The sequence below is a fragment of the Cervus canadensis genome, chromosome 26 (genome assembly GCF_019320065.1).
Source record: "Cervus canadensis isolate Bull #8, Minnesota chromosome 26, ASM1932006v1, whole genome shotgun sequence".
Taxonomy (NCBI): domain Eukaryota; kingdom Metazoa; phylum Chordata; class Mammalia; order Artiodactyla; family Cervidae; genus Cervus; species Cervus canadensis.
In genome coordinates, this window is record NC_057411.1 from 41,619,065 (window position 1) to 41,627,164 (window position 8,100).

Below are 8,100 nucleotides of genomic sequence, written 5' to 3' on the forward strand. Positions count from 1 at the left end.
AGGTGCAGGGTGGAATCCTGGACCCCCATTACTCGCTTGTGCCCCGGCTGTGTGGCCTTGGGCAAGTTACTGCCGGTCTCTGAGGCTTTTCTCAACTTAACAAGGCAGTAACTTGGGCAATCTTTGGTGGAGGTTGAGGGACGGAGGTGGGCACCAGGGATCACGCTCCGGTTCCAGCCATCGGATGCGCCTAGCGGGGCCGGTGCCTCCCCCGCGCGGCTATGCGGCCCCCACGGAGCCGCCGGACAGCGCGGTGGGTCCCGGCCGCGAGCCGCGAGCAGCGCACCGGGCATGCGCGGCCCGTAGAGCCACAGGAGGCCGCCGGGACGTCGCCCTGCCCCGCCCCGCCCCACCCCGCCCGCGAGCGCCGCGCGCTGCAGTTCCGCCCGCGGCCTGTGGCGTCGCTGCGCGGCGGTCTGGGCGGCTGGGCGCCTGTAGAGCTCTACCCCGCGCCCGCGCACCCGCGGGACCGCGCTCCCCGGGCCGTCGGGGCTGCAAGCCCGCGGCAGGCCCCAGCCCGCGCCCGGACCCTCCTTCTGACGCGCTCCCGAGAGAAATCTTTCTGTGCTGCTTTGCTTTGTTTCTCTCGTATGACGGGAACAGGAGGGTCGGGCGTTGGTGGAGTCGCGGTGCTGGCCAGATCACCGAGGACGCGGAGTAACGCTAGGCGCCGCCGGGCCTTAGCGAGGCCTTCGTTGCGCTCCTCTGTTGGGCACATTTGCAACTTTTGCATTTGAACAAATGCAGATGTCGCCCTGCAAGATCCAGAAGGCTTGAGATTAAAGGGATTCCGGATGAGCCCTCCACTCCCCCAATACCCTCCATTTTGTGACACAAGTAAGTGTGCGTGGCCACTTCTGTACTGTAAGTTCCACCAGGACACGCGTCCCAGGTGTTTTGCTGGTCGTTGGCATAAAGCACAGTTGGCATAAAGCACAAAACAGGCCCGGCTTCCAAGACCGAGCCGGGCAGAGTCGCCAGCGCCCTCGGCCTAGATCAGCCTTAGGCAAAGCAAGGCGCAGAGGCGGGCGGGTCCCCAAGAAGGGAGGGGGTGGGTCCCGAAAGCGAGAGGAGCATTTGAAACTTTTAGAGCCCTCGGGCAGGGCTGCAGCGACCGAGTGCGTGATCCGCAGAACGGGATAAAGGAGTTTTAGTGGACGGTCGCTCGTGGCTCGGGCTACGTTCTAGCCACGCGCAGTAGACGCTTGGAGTTTCAAAACGGATAATAGCACGGGGGTGAAGGATGAGCCGGTCCTTCCCCGCGGACAGCCCTAGTCTGCGGGCGCCTCTTGTCTCCGCTCCAGCATGCATTCACCATCTGCAGTGTCAGAGTGGTGCTGGAACAAAGCAGATGGAGTTGAGTCACTCCCCAGCTGCAGAGTCCTCGCAGGAGCCTCCAAGTTCTATACAGGCTCCCAACAGCGTCTCTGACCAGATTTCCTCCCTCTGCATTGCCTACGCGTCAGCTTCTTTCCCAAGACCCTGGCCTTTTCGCCCTGCCCGGGACATCTCTCATCTCTCTGATATCAACTCAGAAACAACCTTGTTTCTTACCATTTCATCACACAAGACTGTCACCTTCCCTCTATCGTTCTGTGTTTTACCTTCTTCACAGATGAACTGAATTAGTTTTTTATTCTTTGACTTGAGTCCTTTTCATTCTACTACACTACAAAATAAGTTGTTTCATTCACCCTCGTCGTCCCAGTGCCCAAGGCAGAGAGCCTGGCACTTAACAGGCACCCATAATAGTTGAGTTGTTATTTATTAATTCCAGAGTAAAAAAACTGTGGTCCGGGTGACCAGAGCAGAAGCAGGGGTGGAATTCCCCAAATCCGAGTATTGACATTTACCTCCTGATCCAGTCTTATTTCTGGATTTTCTCATCTGGGAAAATTACAGGATTAATAATAGTGTCCGCTTCATAGGAGAATGAGATGAGTTAGTTAACTTTTGTAAAAGACTTAAAGTGATGCTCATATTGAGAAGCATAGATGATTTGACTATTGCATCAATTAGAATAAGCTAGTTTACACTCTGGTAACAACTCCCAAATCTCAGTGGCTTAATAAAGACAGAAGTTTACTTTTCACTTACGTGTTGTTCTGTCTCTCAGTTGTGTCTGACTCTTCGTGACCCCATGGACTGTAGCCCGCCAGGCTCCTCTATCTATAGGATTTCCCAGGCAAGAATACTGGAGTGGGTTGCTATTTCCTTCTTCAGGGGATCTTCCCAGGTCAGGAATGGAACCCATGTCTCCTGCATTGGCAGGCGGATTCTTTACCACTGAGCCACCAGACTTCAATTAGCCAAGGACTGGGCTCTTTGACGTATTTAGTCTGGAAACCAAGATGACAAAGCAGCCTTCAGCTGATGTGCTGTCAATTGTCAAGGCAGGAGAGAGAGAACAAGCATCATTTTTATTTTGCCCACTTTTGTGTGCTGAGAATACAAGTATGGGGATTATAGCCGCCAGATTTTATCTTTCCACTTTGTTCAGGAACCTCATAGAGAAAAATTTGGACCATTTATCTATTTAGCAAATAAGTTAACGCTGGAAACATTCCTGCAATGACTGGAACTAGAAATCCTCTTGGGAAAAAACTGTCTTTGTTAGGGAAAATAAAATTCCAAACCTTGACTTTGGGACCTCACTTTCCTTACATAAAAGCTGAGAGTTGATTTCTTCTGCACAATGATGTTCCTCCTAGGAATTCAAGGTTCTGGAGACTTGAGAGAAAAGATCAGAGAAGTGAGAAAGGGTGAAGACTGGAGAATTCACCCTAAGGTGCATTGTGCCCTGTAATCAATTCCTAGGAGTTGGATGGTCACAGGCTTTAAGACTGACTCTAGGAAAAGCTTTAGGAAAGAAAAACATCTACTTCTGCTTCATTGACTACACTAAAGCCTTTGACTATGTGGATCACAACAAACTGTGGGAAATTCTTCAACAGATGGGAATACCATAACACCTTACCTGCCTCTTGAGAAACCTGTATGCAAGTCAAGAAGCAACTGTTAGAACTGGACTTTAAGCAACAGAACTGGTTCAAAATTGGGAAAGGAGTACATCGAAGCTGTATATTGTCACCCTACTTCGTTAACTTCTATGCAGAGTACATCATGCAAAATGCCGGGCTGGGTAAAGCACAGTATGGAGTCAAGATTGACAGGAGAAATATCAGTAATCTCAGATATGTAGATGACTCCACCCTTATCGCAGAAAGTGAAGAGGAACTAAAAAGCCTCTGGATGAAAGGGAAAGAGGAGAGTGAAAAAATTGGCTTAAAGCTCAACATTCAAAAAACGAAGATTATGGCATCTGGTTGCATTGCTTCATGGCAAATAGAGGGGGGAAAATGGAAACAGTGGCAGATTTTATTTTCTTCGGCTCCAAAATCACTGCAGATGGTGACTGCAGCCATGAAATTAAAAGACTCTTGGTCCTTGGAAGAAAAGCTATGACCAACCTAGATAGCATGTTAAAAAAGCAGAGACATCACTTTACTGACAAAGGTCCCTATAGGCAAAGCTATGGTCTTTCCAGGTGTCATGTATGGGTGTGACAGTTGGACCATAAAGAAAGTTGAGCGCCAAAGAATTGATGCTTTTGAACTGTGGTGTTGGAGAAGACTCTTGAGAGTCCCTTGGACTTCAAGGAGATCCAACTAGTCAGTCTAAAGGGAATCAGTCCTGAACATTCATTGAAAGGACTGATGCTGAAGCTTCATGAAGCTCCAATACTTTGGGTAACCTGATACGAAGAACTGACTCATTTGAAAAGACCCTGATGCTGGGAAAGATTGAAGCAGGAGGAGAAGGGGATGACAGAGGATGAGATGGTTGGATGGCATCACCGTCTAGATGGACATGAATTTGAGCAAGGTCCGGGAGTTGGTGATGGACAGGGAAGCCTGGCGTGGTGCAGTCCATGGGGTCGCAGAGTCGGACACGCCTGAGTGACTGAACCGAAGGGCATGGTTCTGCCCGTCTCTACTTGCTGCCATCTTTGGCGTGGCAGTGTCATCCTCAGGCTACTGGAAGAGGTCTAAGCACCTACTCCAGGCAGCCCAGAGATCACAGGGAAGAGAGCAGGACTCTGCCCTCGTGTATAGCTCTTGGTAGTGAGAAAAAAGCTTCCTAGATGCTTCCTGGAAGATGTCTCCTCATGTCTTGGGATTGAATGGCATCCCTGATTGTAGTTTGATCAGGACCAGAGATTACTTCCAGTGACCTGTGCAGTCATACAGGAGCCTGTGTTCACAAGGGTGTTGCACTTGATTTAATGTGGTGCTATCACCATTTTGAAATCTTTCTTAACTTTTGAATAACAAGATCCCATTTTTATTTTGCGTTGGACTCTTGTAAATTCTGTAGCTGGTCCTGGTCAAGACCTGCCTATTGAACGTGAGGAGGGAACCACCCCTTGAAAGATATGACTGTAACTGAAATCCAGCCTCTGTACCCTGGTACTGAATTGAATCTCGGAGACAGAGTTTTGGGTGAAGTAGAAAAGAATAGCTTTATTGCTTTGCCAGGAACCACAAGGCTAGGTGCACTCAAAACTATATGTCCTGACCTGGAGGGGTTAGTGAGGAGATTTATAGTAATGGTTTAAAGAGGAGGATGTGATCAGCTCATAGACATTCTTCTGATTGGTTGGTGGTGAGGTAATTGGGAGTCAGCATCATCAACCTTCTGATGCTTACCAGCTTGGGGTCTTTGTGCTTGAGGGCAACATTCAGTGAATTTCTTCCACCTGGTGGGGGTTTCAGTATCTGCAAAACAGCTCAGAGATATTATTGTGTGATCCCTTGAGGGGGACCAGGACCCTGCCCCAGTTCAGTCAGTTCAGTCGCTCAGTCGTGTCCAACTCTTTGTGACCCCATGGACTGTAGCACACCAGGCTTCCTTGTCAATCACCAACTTCCGGAGTTGCTCAAACTCATGTCCATCAAGACGGTGATGCCATCCAACCATCTCATCCTCTGTCATCCCCTTCTCCTCATGCCTTCAATCTTTCCCAGCATCAGAGTCTTCTCCAATGAGTCAGTTCTTCGCATCGGGTGGCCAAAGTATTGGAACTTCAGCTTCGGCATCAGTCCTTCCAATGAATATTCAGGATTGATTTCCTTTAGGATGGACTGATTGGATCTCCTTGCAGTCCAAGGGACTCTCAAGAGTCTTCTCCAACACCACAGTTGAAAAGCATCAATTCTTCGGCACTCAGCTTTCTCTATAGTCCAACTCTCACATCCATACATAACTATTTCCTGCCAGCAGGAAAACGAGGGATACAGAAAGTCTTTTGTGTCCAGGAGTCCCACAGGGTCCTGCTCGGTTTCATGACCACATGTAAAAGGGTGAATTCCTAATCAGTATGACGACCATTTTTCAGTAAGTGTGAGACGGAGCATGGTTGGTTTCCACACATGTGAGTTGACTGAAAGCTGAGTTTTCAGTGTGAGTCACGGCTGCACAGTGTTGGATAATGAAAGGGCTCACGAGGCCCCACAGGGCGTCCTCACATAGAGCTTTAGTAAAGGTTCCGGATGTGGTGGGGCAGAGAAGGCACATGCAGAGCGGCCAGGGTCTTCCAGAAGCAGCTCCAGGGTTCTTCCGTCACGTAGGAAGGGCTTCATCTTCAGATTGTGAACCACCCAGATATATGCTGTATACTCTGGTCTCAGGGTATTTCCATCAAATATTTTACCCATGAGTCTAGTTGGGCTTCTCTGATAGCTCAGTTGGTAAAGAATTCACCTGCAATGCAGAAGACTCTGGTTCGATTCTTGGGTCAGGAATATCTGCTCGAGAAGGGCTAGGCTACCCACTGCAGTATTTTTGGGCTTCCCTTGTGGCTCAGCTGGTAAAGAATCCGCCCACAATGCGGGAGACCTGGGTTCGATCCCTGGGTTGGGAAGATCCCCTGGAGAAGGGAAAGGCTACCCACTCTAGTACTCTGGCCTGGAGAATTCCATGGACTGTATAGTCCATGGGGTCGCAAAGAGTAGGACATGACTGAGCAACTTTCACTACAGGGGGTCTTCCTAGAGGGTGTGACAGTCTTTCTAAAGACAGAGTCTTGCTAGTAGTTCACACTTGGCCATAATCCTGAAGGAGCTGTAATCACAAGCTCTGAGTCAGGAATAATAATATCTACCTCACAAGTAGCACCATAGGTATCTGTGGAAAGTAAATAAGATGACATCATGTTTTATTTACTGATTAAAAAGATGATAAAAGCATTGGTACATAAAAGATGCTCACTGTGTTATTTTAGTTTATTGTTAAAGAAGAATGCTATTTATTTTTCTACATACAAACTTCAATTTTGGCTATTATTTTAAATGTGATTTTTTTGTTGTAAGGAATACGCATAGTATTTTTTAACTTTTGTTTCAGAATGAAGTTGAGTTTCTCCAAATTCACAATAATTACTCTGTAAAGATGCTAAGTGTGTTGGCAGAAGAGACTGGGTGGTAGGGTGGGAGGGAGAGAGAGCATTTTAGGTTTTAGACTTTATTTTTTTAAAGAGAAGATAGGGGATTTACATCATGTGAAGATTTGAAAAGAGATTCAGAAAGTGAGAAATGGTGATTACTTGCAAATATCATGAGACATTGCAGAGAGGTGTTGCTGTTAGTAATTTGAGGAAATAGATAACACCATATTTTTTGTTTTTTGACCATATTGCATGGAATTTAGGATCTTAGTTCCCCAAGCAGGTATTGAACCCAAGTCCCCTATAATGGAAGAGCAGAATCTTAACCACTAGACCACCAGGGAAGTCCTTTTTTCCCTTTTTGTTACCAGTCAAAATAGTGTTCCCACTCTTCCTGGTTACCTTCTAGCCTTGTCCACATACATATTTAGTTTTACACATTTGCTGTTATAGAATTTTCTAGTTTACTCTTTGTCTTGCACAATACCAGAGTTTTGTTTTGTTTTTGATGCCAGAGTATTGTTTTTAGAGTATTTTTTTATCTTATAGTCTCTTCCTTCCTCATCTGTCTCAAAACCATCTCTCCTTTCTCAAACATGTTCCTATCCCACCTCTAACAGATCTTAATAAGTTCTAGTGCATTCTTATTATGACCATACTATAAAAAGATAGTCAGATACATGTTGTGGGATGTAGTTGTTTTTATAGACATAGAATAATTCTATTCATTTCTCTGCAAGGGGCTTTGATCACTTACAGTCTATAATAAATATTCTAGTAGAAAAATTGATGCAGTGCTAAAGCAATCTTTTAAATAGTTGCACAATACTCCACAGCCTAGATACACTTCAGTTAATCTAACCATTCTTTTATTAATGAATTTTAATTTATTTTTGCTTTTTTACTTGACAGGCAGTGTTTCAATAAATACCCTTTATACTTCCTACTTGGGTAAATACACTTTTCATTCTATAAAATGTAATTGTATAGGGTACATTTCCAGAACTTGAATTGGTGAATAAAAGGATACATATATTTTTAATTTTAACAGTTTGCCAAATTAATTTTCAAAAATATTGGCAGTAACTCCAGTGCCTATTTTTATTAACAATTTATAGAATCACCAGCTTGTCCCCTTCACCCCCTGCTCATCCCCCAACTAGCAGTGTAACATTCTTCTGCACTTTTTGCCACCTGTTGGCAAAATGTTAAGTCACTGTTCCTTTAATTAGAATGTCACTGCAATTGTGAAGTTGAATTTTTTTTAATGTATCTATGTGCATCAGAATTTCTCCTTTTATAAAATGACTATTTTAAATCCTGTGACTATTTTTAGTTGGGCTATTTGTCCTTGTATTGTTACTTTATGGTAACTATAATATTAACATATTTATATAGAATATATACACAGGAATTTATTTATCTGATTGATGTACTTCAAAGATTTTTTCACAGTCTATTCCTTGTTGTCTGGCTTTGCTTATTGTCTTTTTTGTTGTATTTAAAATATTTGCATAGTGAAATGTTTCTTCATTTCCTTTTTTTTTTTTTGAGTTTTATATAGAGGCTCCCCCACCCCCCACAACATTGCCATAAATGCCAAGGGCATGCAAATATTTCCATTGGTTTTCTTCTAAATAGTTATTGTTATATAT